Source organism: Heloderma suspectum, chromosome 2 (genome assembly GCF_057233095.1).
Source record: "Heloderma suspectum isolate Gila_16-S chromosome 2, 16-S_ref, whole genome shotgun sequence".
NCBI classification, from domain to species: domain Eukaryota; kingdom Metazoa; phylum Chordata; class Lepidosauria; order Squamata; family Helodermatidae; genus Heloderma; species Heloderma suspectum.
In genome coordinates, this window is record NC_139459.1 from 343,657,429 (window position 1) to 343,677,151 (window position 19,723).

The 19,723-nt window shown below is 49.5% G+C and overlaps 1 long non-coding RNA gene across 2 annotated transcripts in view; it reads left to right on the plus strand.

The window, feature by feature from the left end:
* Nucleotides 1-861: 861 nt before the first annotated feature.
* The window catches only part of LOC146355304 (uncharacterized), an 89,686-nt gene continuing 70,824 nt past the window's right edge, over nt 862-19,723 (plus strand). Inside the window, exons 1-2 of one of the 2 annotated variants that reach the window (XR_014788620.1) lie at nt 862-918; nt 1,003-1,196. This is a non-coding gene — a long non-coding RNA (uncharacterized LOC146355304). Of the gene's footprint in view, nt 919-940; nt 1,197-19,723 lie in introns of those variants that run through there. The other variant, XR_014788619.1, reaches the window with a different exon arrangement.

Consider the following 19,723-nt stretch of genomic DNA (forward strand, 5'->3'; position numbering starts at 1 on the left):
GCCCGTCAGGGAGAGAGAGCGCCGCTCTGACGCGCCCGTCAGGGAGAGAGAGCGCCGCTCTGACGCGCCCGTCAGGGAGAGAGAGCGCCGCTCTGACGCGCCCGTCAGGGAGAGAGAGCGCCGCTCTGACGCGCCCGTCAGGGAGAGAGAGCGCCGCTCTGACGCGCCCGTCAGGGAGAGAGAGCGCCGCTCTGACGCGCCCGTCAGGGAGAGAGAGCGCCGCTCTGACCCGCCCGTCAGGGAGAGAGAGCGCCGCTCTGACCCGCCCGTCAGGGAGAGAGAGCGCCGCTCTGACCCGCCCGTCAGGGAGAGAGAGCGCCGCTCTGACCCGCCCGTCAGGGAGAGAGAGCGCCGCTCTGACGCGCCCGTCAGGGAGAGAGAGCGCCGCTCTGACGCGCCCGTCAGGGAGAGAGAGCGCCGCTCTGACGCGCCCGTCAGGGAGAGAGAGCGCCGCTCTGACGCGCCCGTCAGGGAGAGAGAGCGCCGCTCTGACGCGCCCGTCAGGGAGAGAGAGCGCCGCTCTGACGCGCCCGTCAGGGAGAGAGAGCGCCGCTCTGACGCGCCCGTCAGGGAGAGAGAGCGCCGCTCTGACGCGCCCGTCAGGGAGAGAGAGCGCCGCTCTGACGCGCCCGTCAGGGAGAGAGAGCGCCGCTCTGACGCGCCCGTCAGGGAGAGAGAGCGCCGCTCTGACCCGCCCGTCAGGGAGAGAGAGCGCCGCTCTGACCCGCCCGTCAGGGAGAGAGAGCGCCGCTCTGACGCGCCCGTCAGGGAGAGAGAGCGCCGCTCTGACCCGCCCGTCAGGGAGAGAGAGCGCCGCTCTGACCCGCCTGTCAGGGAGAGCGCCGCTCTGACGCGCCTGTCAGGGAGAGAGCGCGGGACGGATCTGTCCCCGCTCTGCCGCGCCTGCCAGGGAGCAGGGTAAGTATATTCCCCTTGCTCTTATCTTCTTCTTCTTTGGGGGAGGGACTCTGACGGGTAGGTGGACTCTGGCTGTTCTTGCAGCTGCGGGAAAAAAGCGTCTCCGCTCATGCTCCAGCTGGCCTTGCGTGGAGCAAGCAGTCTCCCTTCGCGCTGGCGCCATTTTGTTGTGCAGTCGTGTCCGGCTCTCGTGACCCTAAAACGCTGCGTCTGAAGCATTTGGCTTTGCCGCTCCGATCTTACATGTGCATGAAGAGGACGTGATATATGCTCTAGAGGTACGTTATGGGGGGGGCGTGAAACAGGAAGAAAGGGCCTGGTAAGGGCTGCGAGAGGACCGAGGTCTTGCTGGCTAGCTGACACCGCCGGCGAGGAGACGTGAATTTCGAGACTCTCGCCGGCGGGGGCGAGTTGTGGGTTAGGCGGCGCCAGGGAGCTCTCCCCGATTTCGGGTTCTCCGGCAAAATATGCCTTTCGCCCTGAATTAAGGTCTTTGGGGGTCCTGCGTGCTTCGGTCGGGCGGCGGAGCTGAGACAGAACTCGCTCCTCCGACTTGGCGCCGACTCGCGTCTCCTTCGCGAAAGCTGTGCGCGCGCAAAGCACTTTGCGCACAGCGCAGCTGCCGACCCTGTGCGTCGAGGCGCGCTGTCCTGCCGGCGAGAAACACTGCTGCCGTTTTGCGTGCCGCCGGTTCGGCCGCAGAAGGGCGACTGGAGCAGGGCGCCTTCCCGGTGGGGTGGGAGCGCCGTGGCCTGGAAGGCTTGGCAGGGCGGCATTCCCTCCCCTCCCCTCCCCTCCCCTGGGCGATGTTCTGACGCCATTTCCCCCAAATGGCCGTTGAGACGCGATTTAAACCCAAAGGCGGCGCGTTCTTGTTTCAGCTGGATTCGCATCCTCAGTACTGGAGGGTGAACGTCATTTTAGGCTTCGGAGGACACAGAAGGCAAGCAAGGCCTCAGGGGACGTGAAAGCCTGAAAAAGCGATGTGTTTGTTAAGAACGAAACAGCTCCGTGCAGGAGAACGTGGCGTGAGGCCAAGAGTCAGCCACTTTCTTCTTCCTGCCACGAGGGTGCTGCACGATCACTGCGTGGTCCATGCGCCGCTAGAGAGGAGAATGGACGCGGTGCCGCGCCCTGCCTTCGTCACTCATCACGGGCTGAAGGGCTGGCGGGCTTCTAGCCTTTCCCGCCGCTTTTCGCTGAAATGGGCGGTGTTCGGATCTTGCATCTGAGCTGTGGACAGTGGGAAGGAAAAAACACGGGGGGGGGGGCCTACAAAAAGCAAAGCAGTACCGACCATACTACCGCTGTAGAACAGCACACCGCAGCACCTTGTGGTGCTGTGCCAAAAATTTCCCCCACATTTTTTCAACCATTCTCATTCAATTTGATAGAAAAGAAATGGCTTTCGAAAAGAAATTCAAAGGAAGAGTAATTTTGGAGAAATTGTCATGGGCTGGGTTTGAGGTTCTTCTGCTTGCCTTCCTTACGAGGTGGCTGAGGGGTGTGCATGAGTAATGTCACTGTACAGTAATCTCTGTGGCAGCCTGTAGCCTCCTCAGCTTCCTCCCCTTCAGTCAGAGCCATCATGAGGCAATTTTTTCCAGTTCAGAAAGTGCAGGTGTCCTGGGAGGCTACAGAGCAATGGAAAGATGAGTGATAGAGAGAGAAAACACACACAGCACCCTTGGCCACCTTGCAGCGATCAGGGAAGCTCAAAAATCCCGCCAGAAGAAATGCAAAATTCTGCCTCAGAAAAGTGGAAGCCTCAGCACAGTTGATGCTGTTGCTACCTGCAGAAGCAGTGCAATAAACCAAAAACTCTGAGGACAAAAGAAAGAAGCTGTGCTGCAACCCCTGCCAACAGTCAGCCCATTCTGTGAGAAACTGTTGGAGAATTTCTCCTCCCCTAGGAGAAATTTAGTGAAATTGCCCTACCCCCCGCCATTTCTTGGCCCACGAATAGGCTGGAGAATTTTGAGAGGCCCTTTGCGCACCGCTCTAGTCCATTCTACCACTTCAGGACTCTGCCCCCTTCCCTCTGCATTCTGCTGCATGTACAGGCCAGGACTGAATGTGCAACTGCCAGTTTGGGAGTGAGAAGGGCAAGGGAAACTGAACAGGCCTGACCAGCTGCGGCGCTGGAAGTTCCTCCTGTCTGCCTCCGGTAGAGAGAACAAGAGAAATTGTTCTAATGAAAGCAGGCAGATAGGGAGGAAGGGAATGAAAGGAGGCAGAGGAACTAGATCCACGCCGGCCTGCCCAGCGAGGTAGGAACTGAAGTGGATGATTACCAAAGGGCTGGTTTTTGTGGGGGGCAGATTCTGAAAAGGACAGTGGCTTTTGACACTAGATTGTGACTACTTCTTTCCCCCCCTGCTGTTCTAAAGTTAACTCATTTCAACCCTACCATTACTTTAGATAATTTCAGAGCCTACCAAACACAGGCCATCATGACTACATGTACATAAGAGAAGCTTTCTACCACCTCTATAGCTCCAACGCAAATCAGTTGGTATCCACATACAGTCATCTTGAAGCTGTCCTCCCCCCGCCCCATTTTGTTTAGCCTCTCTGCTTCCAACTGCCTTTAAAATCAGTGTTCTTATTTAAAGCAAGAATCAAGATAGTGTAGTGGTTAGAGTTTCTGACTAGAACTGGGGAGACCCAGTGTGAAATGTTCAGCCAGGACACTCGCTAAATGAGGTTCAGTCCAGACATTCAGTGTGCTTTTTGGTTCCGGCTTTTGGTTTGTCCTTTAATCCTGACATGCTCTTTGGTCCCAGCTTTTGTCATGCTTTTCAGTAGGGCTGTGCACTGCTTTGGCCCAAGGCCCAAACCCCGAGTCGAAGCGAGCTGCTTCGGGTCACTTTGAGCCCCTTCCGAGGCAAAGCGGAGGGGGCATGAAGCGACCCAAAGTGGGTCGGGGGCTCTCTGAAGCACTCAGTGTGGTTTGGAGGTTCGGCACCCCCGGCCCAAGCACGCCAGGTCCTTACCATCTCCGACCTTGCCGCCGCCGCCCTCGCTACTGCCATCATCGCCACCACCACTGCCATCATTGCCGCCGCCCTCGCCACCTCCGCTGCCGCCACCAACTCCTGAGGCCTGGACATGGGCACCAACTCTTCTTGCAGGGAGTCACCCTTTTTAAAATGGCAACTTCCACATGTGGGAAGTGGTGAAAAGGCTGAGGGATGGCCTAGCACAGTGGGTAGAGCCCCTATGCCGGGAGAGGATGTACGTGTTGGCCACTATGTGCTATCACTGCCTGGAAGATGGCCTTTGTGGAGAGAACTCCCAGATGCGGTGGCAGGAAATACTGGTGGGGCAAGTGAGGGGGGCATGGGCAAAGAGGCTGGGGCAGGTGCCAGAGGAGGAGGAGGACGTGGGGAGACAGGGCACCATCCCTTCCCCAGTATCACTCCCAGCAGGACCACAGGCCAGGAGTTCTGGGCCAAGGCACTGCAAGCAGCGGTTGTGGGGATATTATTATTATTATTATTATTATTATTATTATTATTATTATTATTATTATTTAAGCCTCTTAGCAGGCTTGTTTTGTTTGTCTCTGGTCCAGTTCAACTCAAAACTCAGTCTTCTGCATTTCACTTAGCAAGCGCCATTAATGGGCTTGTTTTGTTTGTCTCTGGCCCAGTTCAACTCCAAACTCAGGGTCTTCAATGAATATCTCTCCACCAGCCATGTGCCAGCGCCCTTGCCCATGGCTGTCTCTCCGCCTCCTCTGCCAGCCTGCTTGCCAGCCTATTTTCTCATTCTGCCCAAGACAGCCTGAGGTCATCCAGTGTGAAGCTGTAGTACTAGGGGAGAGGGGTTATATTATTTTTATTTGGCACAACCTACAGCAGAGTCAATCCTAAAGGAAATCAACCCTGAGTGCTCATTGGAAGGACAGATACTGAAGCTGAAGCTCAAATATTTTGGCCACCTAATGCGAGGAGAAAACTCTCTGGAAAAGACCCTGGTGCTGGGAAAGACTGAAGGCAAAAGGAGAAGGAGACGGCAGAGGATGAGATGGCTAGATAGCATCACACTGATGCAATGAATATGAACTTAAGCACACTCCGGGAGAGAGCGCAGGACAGGAAGGCCTGGCGTGCTATGGTCCATGGGGTCACGAAGAGTCGGACACGACTGAACGACTGAACAACAACAGCAGAGATTAGGGATAGCGACCTCCTCCTAATCACCTCTTAAACTTCTAACTTATCTGATGACTTTAGTTTATTACCTTTGGTTTGAGTTTCTGAGAACAGCACATCGTGCTCAGCACAAAAACTACTAGGCAAAACTGTCTGGAGTTTGACAAGCTTGAATGAGCCATATTGCCTGCCAGCCTGTTTTCTCAGGTAATGTGTATTCCATTCAGCCAAAGAGAGCCTGTGGTCATCCACTGTGAAGCTGAATAGGAAAGTATTACTAGGGGGAGGGGTTGTTTGCACTTCAGAGAAATGTACAGCAGAGATTAGGGATAGTGACCTCCTCCTAATCACCGCTCAAACACCTGACCGCTCTGATCATCCCTTTATGACCTTCAGTTGGAGTTTCTGCGAACAGCACATTTTATCTGTGTCTAGCACAAAAACTAATGGGCCAAACCGTCTGAAATTTGGCAGGTAGGATCACCCCCACCAGGTCCCCAAATTACATGTATCTATCATGAAAACTGAAAAGGTTATGGCTGTTTCTGTTTTCCAATGCAAGTCAAGGGGAAAACATCAAATCTGAATAATTTGGATATCTGAGTCTCGCTTCGGATCCGAATCTGAAGCAAAGTGGATTGCTGTGTTCCAAAGTGAAGCCGGGCTGCTTCAGAACGTCCAATTGAGCATGCGAAACAAAGTGGGAGGTCCATGCACAGCCCTATTCTGAACCTCCCATCGATGTTGAGTATAGAATGACTCTCCATAAGGAGCCAAGCCAGAAGTCAGGAGCAAAGAACTCCCCAAAACCAAAGGACAAACCGAAAGGTGGGACCAAAAAGTAGGGCTGTGCAGGAAGCGCCCGATCTGACTCAGAAGCCGCTTTGTGGCTTTGGAGGCGAGTCCAATTCACCTCGGGCAGCTTTGGGAGGGCCCTGACCCGACTCAGCCCTGAACCTGAAGCGGGATTTGGATGTTGAACCCCGCTTTGGGTCCCCCCGGACACCCCCGCACAAACCCCCTTACCTTGCTGCCTCCTCTGCCACTGTCATCGCCGCTGCCACTTTCTCCGCCACCATCATGGCCATCACTGCCGCCCTCATTACAGATTACAGATGCCAGACAGGGGGTGGGATACACCTTGGTGCTGCCCAGTCCAAGGGCATCCCTCAATGTCAGCTTGAAGATATGCACAATGTAGCGGATGCTGTCAAATCCATCCTCATGCACAGCCTTCACCGTGTTGGCTCCCCCATCTGGGACCATGTAACTGCGGCTGAGCTGGTGCCCGGCCAGCCAGCCCTCCACCTTGCGGCTCATGGCCTCCATATTCTCTGCTTCCATGTGAGACTGGTCCATGACTTGTGCATGAAGGATGGCCCAGCAAAACCCATCCTTCCCAGCCCCAGAAGTGTGGCCTCTACTGTCCCAGTGGCTGCCCACCAGTGAGCCGTCAGGGACAAGTAAGCGTGCGCTCTGCCCTCACTGGACCAACTATCCAAGGTGAAGTGCACCGTCTGCGAGCACTTTCTCCTTGCATGTCTGGTACTGGGAGGGCACCACCCGCCTGCTCAGGGTGGTGCGACATGGCAGCTTGTAGTAGGGCAGCACAAGGGCCATCAGCCTCTTGAAGTCCGCATTCTCGATGAGGCTGAATGGCTTCCATGTTTTGGCCACCAAAGGGGTGTGCCTTTCACTGTGACCCCAGTCAAAGGATGTTTCCCATCCTTGTGATTCCCAGCACAAAGCAATTAGTGTATACTCAGAAGTAACTCCCATTGTGCTTAGTGAGGCTTGTCCCATGAATGCGCAGACCAGCATTTACAGAGATCCCCCTCAACTGAAATAGCAGATTTTAAACCACTAATTCCCTAAAGGCTGTAAAGTGCTTTGCCAGAGCTGCGATTCTCTGTTGTTTAGTTTACTGCCATTCAGAAGTAAGATCCACTGTCGATCACTGGATCCTACACAGCATTGGGTTAGAAAAGGGGCTGGTTTCCCATCCTTCCCAGCACAAAAATATCTGTGTCTACTCAGAAGTAACTCTAATTGTAGTTCATGAGGCTTGGCCCTGAAGTGCACATTCCCAAAGTTACTAGATTCCCATGAATTGAAATAACACATTTAGAAGCCTTAGTGTTGACACTTTGAAGCTTCAGTCGATCACAGCATGGGCAGATCAGGGCAGAGAGAACACTGTGTTCCTTTAGTGATTGTTCTTGAATGGAGAAAATAATGCTGGGGGGCAGGGGAAGACAAAGACAGAGAGAGAAGGAGAGTGATTTATGTAACGAAACAGGAGGAAACTTCCTGGGATTTTGTGGAAGGTGAAAGGTGGGGGGGAGAGCCTGGAGGGGGGAGCCTCTCTTGTGGCTTGAGCAGCCCCTGCCCATCAGATGACTCTCACTCCACAACCCCCCCCCCCCCGCACACACACCCAGAAGTATGTTCTGTGAAGCGACTTTTACTGGTGCGATACGCTTGCTTATGGAGCCCTGCGCGGAGCAAAGCCGGCTCCTTGAAAAATCTGGGTAAGCCACGATTGGCTTCTCCTTCCATCTCCTTCCGTTGTCAAGAAGAAACCCCCCAAGGGAAGAACCGGCAGAGACAGAGCCACCACTAACCAACGCTCAACAGGCAGTGTGCTCCATAAGAAGCGTAAAACCAACCGGGTGCAACTTGCAAGAGGCTTGGTCAGCAACCACTGAAACGGCAGGGGAGCGCACATATAATCTTTTCGAGGAAATGAGAGAGAAGGAATACAGAAGAAGGGCCAGTGAGTGTCTGTTGGCTTCTTGTCAACTCCGACAATAGCTAAGAGCATCCGCAGATCAGTGCTCAAAGGCATGGCAGTCTCAGACCTCGTCTTTGATCAGGCAGTGAAGGAGGGAACTGTTGCCACTGACAAGTGATGGATGTGCTTAGAAGCTTGGCAGCAGACTTGCAAGCAGCAGTGCAAGGCCACCAAGGTCAAGCTCGGTGCACGCCGCATCCCTACGTGCCACCACAGCAGTTTCTTCCGCTCCCTTCCCCTTCTGGTCCTCCTCCTCTGCATGAATATGCACCTCGCCCACCTGTCTTTCCAGTGGGGCCTATAGTGGATCCATTGGTCACCCCACACCGTGGCATAGGCCCTGCAGAGCACCCCCCTGCACCACCGGAAGAGCTGGAGGAAGCAGACCCAGCACCTCACCAACACCTGCAGAGCAGTCGTCACCAACCATATCCTTTGGCAGAGGCTTGGATGGAACAAGAAGATCAGAATGGAAAAGGGGCCGGTGCTCAGTAACTCGCTTTCTCCCACCACACTAACCCCCACCCCCATCTTCTTTCCTCCATTGCTTAACGCTTCACTTCTTCCCTTTCTGTTTGTACCTTAACAAAGATTAATCCAGAGATGCTGTGGCAGGTGTGTTTTCAGGATGGTTGTAGGCAGCAAAATGCAACATTGCTGTGCCCTAGGCATTTCTTTGGTGTGCAGGGTATCAAATAGGGGTATTTGTGATGGTTCACTTTCATTTCTGGAGCCATGGATGCCTGTGGTACTAGGGGAAGCGTAGTCGCTCGCTTAAAGCTTAGGACCACCCACCAGCGCCGGCAGATCCGCTGCCTTAGATGCAAAGGTGTGCTTAGACCTGTTGTGATGACTGGGATGCTGTGTTCTGTGTGTGTGTGGCAGGGCGGAGCAGGTGGGTTTTAAATTGCAACCACCGTTCACACGCTCAGAAACATTTATTTCTGTTTGCTCAGTCTCTCTGCCTGTACCTCCCTCTTCGTTCAATGCCTCCCACCCCAATCCAAAGTCTTAACACAATGCTACTTCAACTTTTTGAGACGCAGTACCTACTTCTCTGCAGGACAGATGCCAAATTTGGTTTATGAACGAAGACCTGCCTGCTGCAGCTTATAGGCTGCGCAGGTTGGAGAGCATGGTTTTCAGGCCACAGTAGCCGCCCCCCCCTTTCCCCGGCCGCCTAACTTTCAATCCTAATAGTGCTGGCTTGCCCACACCCTGCGCCTAAGTGACCAAAATAAGTGACTCAGTCCAAAGTGCCCTTTACCCTCTGCTGTTGGCCAGCATGTTCTCGGGCGTGTCGTGTCTGCCACTGCAGGGCCCATGCATGCTGGGTTGCCGCTCTACAACTGTCTGGGCTTGCTGAGATTGACGATCTGGCTCAGGGTCAGTGTCCCCAGTAAGCAACTTAGCCTGTCCCATGTGCTCCCATCCTTCCCCGAAACCAGATGGTGAATGTGCCACTCTTCCTTCCTATTCCATGGGGAAAGAGCTACAGGGGAGAGTAGCTGCTGCTGCAGCCTCTCAGGCTCTTCCAGCAGTAGGCTGGGAGTGGGACCCAGCTGGGACCTGGCTTGGATGCACATGTGGTAGGAATGCTCCAGGGTCTATGTGTTCGGGTCCCCGAGTTTTGGAATAATCTCAGACATTCTATCTCAACCTGTTAGCCCTGACCCACTTCTTGCTTTATTATCCATTTATGACAATGTTGTTAGAAAAATAATCTATAAGGTTTTGTTAAACTGCCTGTTAGCAGTGGCCTGTTTCGAAATTACTCAGCACTGGAAGTCAAGTGCAGGTTTTACTTCGAAGGTTGGCTAATGAAGGTTTGGCAAATAGCTCTGCCAGAGCATTTGATGCATCATAGCAGACTTCTTCGAGGACTTAGCAAAAGGGACCGTTCCATTGAAATTTGGTCTCCCTTCTTTGCATGTGTGAATAGAGGTGTTCCTGAATACATGCCCCCGGGAGACCCTTTTGGAGGGATTTAGTTTACTGAATATGTTGGCGTCATAGAATATCTTTAAATTCCAAAGCTGAAATTTGATTATTTTCTGTGAGCGTGCATTACATTTATATTTTTATGTGATGAGTTTATATTAAAAGATATTTTTAAAATAATTTTTAAAAGAAAAAAAGATAAACAAAATACTTTTTTATTTAATAAAAAAGTTAGTCTGCAAAAAGCAATAGAAACATCCTCATCGGACATCTCCACCATCTTTTCCATTTAATAGACTACACCTTCCGTTGCTGATGATGTCAATCATTTATAAATAGCTCAGACTCTACTTTTGTGGCAGACTTGAAGCACTTTCGTAGTAAGTAAATGACAAAACGACAGCAAACACAACCAGAATGACAAGGGGAATGGCCAGAGTAATATAGAGGCATTTATCTCAAAGCAAACCAGAAAGTTAAGAGTTTCAGTATTTTAGAGGAATAACAGATAGATGAACTTGTTTATTACATTAAAAAAAAAATTATATCCTGCACCGTCAGCAAATAAGTGCTGATGAATGATGCAACACTCTCATTGGTACAGATCATTTAGGTCTGGTATTTGGCCAGGACTTAAGTGTTGCTTCTGCATTGCATCCAAATTCTGTTCCTAGAATGCCTACACTGTGCCCACAGAATAAACCCCACGATTCAAATACTTTGTATATTTATCCTGCATGATTTTGCAAGGACCCAATGTAACCAAGGCAACTGGTTTGAGATAGGTTAGCTCAACTCCCCTGCCTACATGCTAAGCTTTTTCATGATTCATGGGGAAGGCATGGAGAAATGCTAATCTTACTGTCATTGCTCATTAGTTATGAAACAGAATTCAGCTTGTTCTTCTACTGCACAGTTTTCTAGTAAATGTCCCTCTATAATTTTGAGGCTTTTGAGGAGGCACTGTGGATGTCTCAGGGGAGGTTGCATTAGATGTGGGTGCTACAGCTGGAGAAAAAGGAAATTCTGGAAAGCAAAAGGCAGATGTTTGCTCATTATTCAGAAGTGTTTTGAACTACTGAAGCATTTGCTGGGCAGGGTAGGTGTTCATTGGAGGAAAAGCCCATGGGGACAGATGGGCAGCACGCAGGAGTGGAGGCTAGGGCACTTGGCATCACAGGCTGTATGTGTGTGCACACCACAGTGGTTTGTTCCGAAGAGCAGCACTTTACTTTTCTGCCCAGGAGTACTGTTAAGTCTTAACAGTTAAGGGATATTATTGCAGTGTGGGGAAAATCTGCCCTCAGGGTGAGTATTATCGATCTTACTTATTTAATTTCTACCTGGCCTTTCTGCTCAGAAGGGGTTTGATGATGCATGGGAGCTAGGTCGTAAGTGCATCACGTACTGAAATACGTTTTAAAGCGGCTGTCTGCCTCCAGTGTCTATAGCAAACTGCATCCCTATAAATACATACACAATATCCTGTCTACTGCACCCCTTACACGTCGTCCTATGCAAGTGTGGTGGAATATGCCTTTCAGTGTATGAGGTTACAAGCATTTATTGTATTTTGTGGAGGTGATTAGTTTTATTAATGCTATGAGCTAGCTGTGAGTGCAAAAACGTGTTCTTGGAACTGGGGCAAGTGAGCTTGCCACATGAGAGTTGGTTAGTTCTTTGAAGTGCAAAGCTCTTTCAGGAGGGGATGGACCTTAACAAGGGTGCTTCTGAAGTTAGCTTTAAGCCTGACTCAGCTTGACAAGTTGACAATCGGTGCACATATCTAAGCTAGTTTTCACCAATAGCAGCAAGTGAGATGCCAAATCTGTATCTGGACTGGGCCACTTCAAACTACAGCACCCTGGAATTCCTTGTTCCCATAGACCAGGGATGGGGAACCGTTTTTGACCCAAGGGCCACGTTCCTTCTTGGGAAACAGTCTGGGGGTTGCATGCCAGCAGTGGATGGGGCTGGAGCCAAAAGTGGATAGAGGCAGGGCCACCACACATACTCTCGTTCATACACCCGTGCTTTCTCCTCCGGCTTCCCTCCCCCTCTCGCTTGCCAGATGCCTCCTCTCCTCATCTGTCCATTGAAGTGCATCAGTGGAGACTTTAAAGAAGCCTGCTTCAAGGGTTTCCATGCACCCATGGATGTCACTGCACCCACAAGGCCAGGCTGAGGCATCCGCCAACCCCCCTACAGCAGCTAATTCGTGGTGGTGCCCAGGGCATTTTTTCAAAATGCCAACTGTGTTCATGTGCCCCAAAAGGCTGGAGACCTCTCAACCAGTCGCTACCCTGAGGGTGGGAATTTGGGGTTGTCACAGTGCGTGGGGAGGGATTAGCCCTTCTTCCCCAGCAGCACCCGGCAGAAAATGATCCCTGGTAAGGCAATTAGGATTTTTAAAAGCCTCCATTAAAGAGGAAAAGTGGCAAAAGAGAGCCCTGGCCATTGGGTGGTATAAAAATGAAACAAACAAACAAACACTAATGGGAGCTTTAAAAAAAAGCCTAATTGTTTTGCAGGGGGGAAGAGAAAGGGGAGGCCAGGGGTAAGATGAGGAGGCATCAGTGCTGGATGTAGCCTGCAAGCCACATGTTCACCATTCCTGCCATAGCCCTATCTCGAGTTTTGTTCATGTCCGAGTGCAGTGATGGAATTTTACAGGAAGGCAGGTATGCTGTGGGGGTGTTCAGACGATCACAGGGGTAGAAGAAGCCATTGTGGCTCCCCCCCCCACGTGCACTGCATGCACGACCGTGTTTAGCAGAATTACCCATGCTGCAGCATCGTTCAAACCTGGTGCATGGCGCGGATGGCTTTGTACCCATCCTACAATCCCTTCTGCAAGTTGTGAGTTGTAAGGTGGATATGAAGCCACCCCCACCATGCACTGGGACCAGATGACACGGCAACCCACACTGCAGCGTGGGTAATTTTGCAAATTGCGGTCGTGCGTGGGGGTGAGGGGAGAAGCCACTATGGCTTCTTTTACCCCTGTGATCATCTGAACTTGGACTATATATGAAACCTGAGCTCATATTGTACCCTGTCCTGAAGCAGCAATATCCTAGAATCTTCCACCACAAGCCTTCTAGAAATGATCCACTATCACACTTGCACCACACTGCTGATGTAACTACTGGCCTTACTTTAACAAGCAGAGCACTTCACTCCACCTCATGGTGACAAAATGGCAAGACAAGGTCAGAAGAACTGATTGTGAAAGCCTGAGAAGGCTATTACTGTTTTATTCTCATAATCTAGCTGGCATCCTATTCGAGAAGCATCCTTGTAGTCTGTTTGGCTTATGGACATTGACACTCAATACTCATGTTCATGCATTTCTATTGTTTCTCTAGGCTGGGGCGAGCAACGTGTGGCCCTCCAGATGTTTGGACGTATAACTCCCATGATCCCCCACCATTCGCTATGCCAGCTAGGGCTGATGGAAGTTGTAGGCCAAAACATCTGGAGGGCCACAAGTTGCCCACCTCTGCTCATGGCACATGGACACAAGTTGGTCCTCGATTCTGTGCTGTGGAGAAGTTAGGAGGGTGCTGGTGTTCCTCCAGCCTGAATTACTGTATCAGGGTAGACAACTTGTAATGTGGCACTCAGCCCTTTTCAGTTTTGCTCTGAGTAGGACTTGATAGGATCAGGCAATATACAGACAAACAATCTTTACAGTCTCTGTGGTCAAACATACCCCAAATACACAAGGGAAGAATTTTACTTGGGGAGCCTTTTTCAGAACTTACCAGTAACAGTTACATTTATTTGAATCAAGCACGATCCATTATTGAATAGCTGAATTTCAAAGAGGCCTTCATCTGTCTTTTTTGCATTCCTCACGGTGAAATTGTGGTTAGTCAGAGAAACCCCTGTCTTATTTGTCATCCACTGAAGATTCTCACGATGACCTATAGCAAGTTCTTTTATCGTGCCTTTTGGGTGGTCACGCTGGACTAACAATATCTGCTCTGTTGTATTAAGACTGAGAATGAGTGTCCTACTGCCACCTTCGTGTATTTCCTGATGGTATGTGTGGGGGCATCGTTTTGTTCCTGGAAAAACAAAATATTAACGCTGATGACATCATGAAACTATCAGGGTTAAGGACATGGCAGAAACCTGATTAGAAGTGAACCAGGTGGTCTGCTGCCACTTGCAGAAACTGCAAGTGGTTGCTAATTTGCACTCAAGGAGACAGCATTGTATGACTCAGACCGATAATGGTTTTCGCAGCAGAAAAATATTGTGGAGCTACTGTACAAATGAAGGGCCGCAGTGGCTTAGTGGTTAAGACGCTGAACTGCAGACTGGAAGGTCGGCAGGACACAGCAGTTCGAGACCCGAGTGCCGCGTGACGGAGTGAGCTCCCAGCTTCAGTCCCAGCTTCTGCCAACCTAGCAGTTCGAAAGCAAGAAATTGCAAGTAGATAAATAGCTACCGCCTTGGCGGGAAAGGTAGCAGCGTTCCGTGCACCTCGGTGTTCAGTCATGCCGGCCACATGACCACGGAAGTGTCTGTGGACAGCGCTGGCTCTTCGGCTTAGAAACGGGGATGAGCGCCACACCCTAGAGTCGGACACGACTGGTTGGGGACACCTTTTACTGTACAAATGCCAGGCGTCAGAGAGAGATGTCAAGGATAAACAAAGATTTTTGAGCACAGAATTCTGAATTTTATATGTGAGTATTAGAGAAGTCTTGAACAGCCATTCTGTTGCTTCCTCTCTCTTTTTTGGAGGTTAACAGTAACCTTGGACAAAATAAGAACCTATCACCTGTGACAAAGGCTACAATCCTATGCACACTTACTGGCGACTGAGCCCCATTGCATTTAATAAGAGCTTACTTCCAAGGAAACATGCACAGAATTGAACTGCTAGTCTACAAGTTACCCAAGTTACTAGCAAAACCTTTAATAAACTTGAATAAATGGTAAATTCTCCCCACCAAGGGATGTAAACAGTGGGGTCCCATTGGTATTGGGACAATCCTTTTCAACGTATTCATAAATGATCTGGAATTAGGAGTGAACAGAGAGGTGGCCAAGTTTGCTGATGACACCAAATAATGTAGGGTAATGTAGGGTTAAAACAAAAAATGGATTGCGAAGGGCTCCAAAAGGATCTCTTCAGACTAGGAGAATGGGCATCAAATGGCAAATGCAGTTCAATATAAGCAAGTGTAAAGTGATACGCCCCCTTCATGGATCACTGCCTTGTTGTGGCGAAGGGGCTTGCGTAACTCAGTGAAGCCATAAGCTATGCCGTGCAGGGCCACCCAAGACGGACAGGTCATGGCAGAGAGTTCTGACAAAATGTGGTCCACTGGAGAAGGAAATGGCAACCCACTCCAGTATTCTTGCCAAGAAAACCTCATGGAACGTATCACAAGGCTAAAAGATATGACGCCGGAAGATGAGCCCCTCAGGTCGGAAGCTGTCCAATATGCTACTGGGGAAGAGCAGAGGGTATTTCCAAGTAGCGCCAGAAAGAGTGAAGCGGCTGGGCCAAACCCGAAAGGACACTCAGCTGTGGATGTGCCTGGTGGTGAAAAGAAAATCCGATGCTGTAAAGAACAATATTGTTTAGGAACCTGGAATGTCAGATCAATGAATCAAGGTAAGCTGGAGGTGGTCAAACATGAGATGGCAAGATTGAACATCGACATCTTGGGAATCAGCTAACTAAAATGGACAGGCATGGGCGAATTTAATTCAGGTGACCATCATATCTACTATTGTGGCCAAGAATCCCTTAGAAGAAATGGAGTAGCACTCATAGTCAACAAAAGGGTGGGAAAAGCAGTACTGGGGTACAATCTTAAAAATCATAGAATGATCTCAGTACGAATCCAAGGCAAACCATTCAACATCACAGTAATTCAAGTCTATGCCCCAACCACTGAGGCCGAAGAAGCTGAGGTTGATCAGTTCTATGAAGACCTACAACACCTTCTAGAACTAACACCAAAAAAAGACGTCCTCTTCATCATAGGGGATTGGAATGCTAAAGTAGGAAGTCAAGAAATCACCGGGATAACAGGCAGGCATGGCCTTGGTGTACAAAATGAAGCAGGACAAAAGCTAATAGAGTTTTGCCAAGAGAACATGCTGATCATAGCAAACACTCTTTTCCAACAGCACAAGAGGCGACTCTACACATGGACATCACCAGATGGTCAATACTGAAATCAGATTGATTATGTCCTTTGCAGCCAAAGATGGAGAAGCTCCATACAGTCAGTAAAAACAAGACCTGGAGCTGACTGTGGCTCAGATCATGAGCTGCTTCTTGCAAAATTTCGGCTTAAATTGAAGAACGTCGGGAAAACCACTAAACCGTTCAGGTATGACCTAAATCATATCCCTGATGAATATACAGTGGAGGTGAGGAATAGATTCCAGGGATTAGACCTGATAGACAGAGTGCCTGAGGAACTATGGACGGAGGTCCGTAACATTGTTCAGGAGGCAGCAACGAAATCCATCCCAAAGAAAAAGAATTGCAAGAAAGCAAAGTGGCTGTCTGATGAGGCTTTACAAGTAGCTCACGAAAGAAGGGAAGCGAAAAGCAAGGGAGAAAGGGGAAGATATACCCAACTGAATGCAGAGTTCCAGAGAATAGCAAGGAGAGACAAGAAGGCCTTCTTAAGTGAACAATGCAAAGAAATCGAGGAAAACAACAGAATGGGAAAGACTAGAGATCTCTTCAAGAAAATCGGAGATCTCAAGGGAACGTTTTGTGCAAAGATGGGCATGATAAAGGACAAAGAAGGCAGGGTCCTAACAGAAGCAGATGAGATTAAGAAGAGGTGGCAAGAATACACAGAAGAACTATACAGGAAAGATCTTAATGTCCCTGATAGCCATGATAGTGCGGTCACTGAATTTGAGCCGGACATCCTAGAGAGTGAAGTCAAGTGGGCCTTAGGAAGCATTAGTAACAACAAAGCTAGCGGAGATGACAGTATTCCAGCCGAGCTATTTAAAATCCTAAAAGATGATGCTGTTAAAGTGCTGCATTCAATATGCCAACAAATCTGGAACACTCAACAGTGGCCACAAGACTGGAAAAGATCAGTTTACATTCCAATTCCAAAGAAGGGCAACGCCAAAGAGTGTTCAAACTACCGCACCATTGTGCTCATTTCACATGCCAGCAAGGTGATGCTCAAAATCCTACAAGCTAGGCTTCAGCAGTATGCGAACTGAGAACTACCGGAAGTACAAGCTGGGTTTCGAAGAGGCAGAGGAACTAGAGATCAAATCGCCAACATTCGCTGCATCATGGAGAAAGCAAGAGAATTCCAGAAAAACGTCTATTTCTGCTTCATTGACTACGCTAAAGCCTTTGATTGTGTGGATCACAACAAACTGTGGCAAATTCTTAAAGTGATGGGAGTACCAGACCACCTTACCTGTCTCCTGAGAAACCTGTACAAGGGTCAAGAAGCAACAGTAAGAACCAGACATGGAACAACCAAGTGGTTCAAAATTGGGAAAGGAGTACGACAAGGCTTCATATTGTCACCCTGCTTATTTAACTTATATGCAGAGTACATCATGAGAAATGCCGGGTTGGATGAATCAGAGGTCGGAATTAAGATTGCCAGGAGAATTATCAACAACCTCCGATATGCAGACGATACCAGCCTAATGGCAGAAAGCGAAGAGGATCTCAAGAGCCTCTTGTTGAGGGTGAAAGAGGAGAGTGCAAAAGCTGGTTTGAAACTCAACATTAAAAAAACTAAGATCATGTCATCTGGCCCCATCACTTCCTGGCATATAGAAGGGGAAGAAATGGAAGCAGTGACAGATTTTACTTTCTTGGGCTCCAAGATCACCGCAGACGGTGACTGTAGCCATGAAATTAAAAGACGCTTGCTCCTTGGGAGGAAAGCTATGGCCAACCTAGACAGCATAGTAAGAAGCAGAGACATCACCTTGCCGACAAAGGTCCGTCTAATCAAAGCTATGGTTTTCCCAGTAGTAATGTATGGCTGTGAGAGCTGGACTATAAGGAAGGCTGAGCGCCGAAGAATTGATGCTTTCGAACTGTGGTGCTGGAGAAGACTCCTACGAGTCTCCTGGACTGCAAGGAGGTCCAATCAGTCCATCCTAAAGGAAATCAACCCTGAGTGCTCATTGGAAGGACAGATAATGAAGCTGAAGCTCCAATATTTTGGCCACCTAATGCGAAGAGAAAACTCCCTGGAAAAGACCCTGATGCTGGGAAAGACTGAAGGCAAAAGGAGAAGGGGACGGCAGAGGATGAGATGGCTAGATAGCATCACGGATGCAATGAATATGAACTTGAGCACGCTCCGGGAGAGAGCGCAGGACAGGAAGGCCTGGCGTGCTATGGTCCATGGGGTCACGAAGAGTCGGACACGACTGAACGACTGAACAACAACAAAGTGATACGCACACTGGGGCAAAAAATCCCAACTTCTTTTATATGGTGATGGGATCTGAGCTAGGGGTAGAATCATAGAATAGTAGGGTTGGAAGGGGCCTACAAGGCCATCGAGTCCAACCCCCTGCTCAGTGCAGGAATCCAAGTCAGAGCAGATGGTCAGAGCAAGTCCCTGTCAGATGGCTGTCCAGCCTCGTCTTGAATGCCTCCAGTGTGGGAGAGCCCACCACCTCCCTAGGGAATTGGTTCCATTGTCGTATTGCTCTAACAGTCAGGAAGGTTTTCCTGATGTTCAGGAAAAACTTCCTGACTGTTAGAGCAATACGACAATGGAACCAATTACCTAGGGAAGTGGTGGGCTCCCCCATACTGGAGGCCTTCAAGACGAGGCTGGACAGCCATCTGCCTCGTCTTGAACGACTGATCAAGAAAGAGATCTTGGGGTTGTGGTGGACAGCTCAATGAAAATGTCCACCCAATGTGCAGCTGCTGTGAAAGAGGCAAATTTCATGTTAGGCATAACTGGAAAAGGAACGGAAAAAAGATCGTAGTCCCCTTAATACAGATCTATGTTGTGACCACAGTTAGAATACTGTGTACAGTTCTGGTCACTGCACCTAAAAAAGGATACTGTAGAGCTGGAAAAAGTGCAGAAAAGGGCAAGTAAAATGACCAAGGGGCTGGAGCAACTCCCCTGTGAGGAAAGGTTACAATACCCGGGACTGTTTATTTTAGAGAAAAGGTGAGTGAGGGGAGACATGATAAGAGGTGTACAAAATTATGCATGGTGTGGAGAAAATGGAGAGGGAGACATTTTTCTCCTTCTCTCATAATACTAGATTCCAGGGCCATCGCATGAAGTTGATTGGTGGGAGATTTAGGACAGACAGAAAAAAGTACCTTTTCACACAGCATGTACTCTCGAACTATGGAATTTGTTACCATAAGATATAGTGAAGGCCACATGTACTGTATGGCTTTAAAAGGGTATAGACACATCCATGGAGGAGAAGGCTATTCATGCGACTAGTCCTGATTAGAGATGTGAAAGCCCAGGGAAAACGGAAGAATTCAAGAAAACACATTTTTTCTTTTGACTTCCGTTCGGTGCCATGTCGCCCTGGCAAGTGTCCTGTGGAGGCTCTGCAGGTCACCCCCTCAAACAGCTTTTAAAAGGTTGAAAACCCTTTTTATCTTCCCCTGGAACTAAAAGGGGAAGCTAGAGTATCATCTGGATAAGATCTTGGAAGAACAACTCCTTTTGCGAAGCAGCAGAAGGGCTGGACTCTAAGGTTAGTTTTCCGGACGGTCATCTACCCAAAGTTGTTATGAAACTCCTCCGTAGTGAGGAGAATTCAGGGCTGACAAGCACCAATTTTAGTTAGTATTTATGAAATGAAAATACCAACAATATCTGAGGACCTGCAAAATCTGTTTAAATGACTGTGTGTTTGCCATTATCTCTACTTGCTTTGC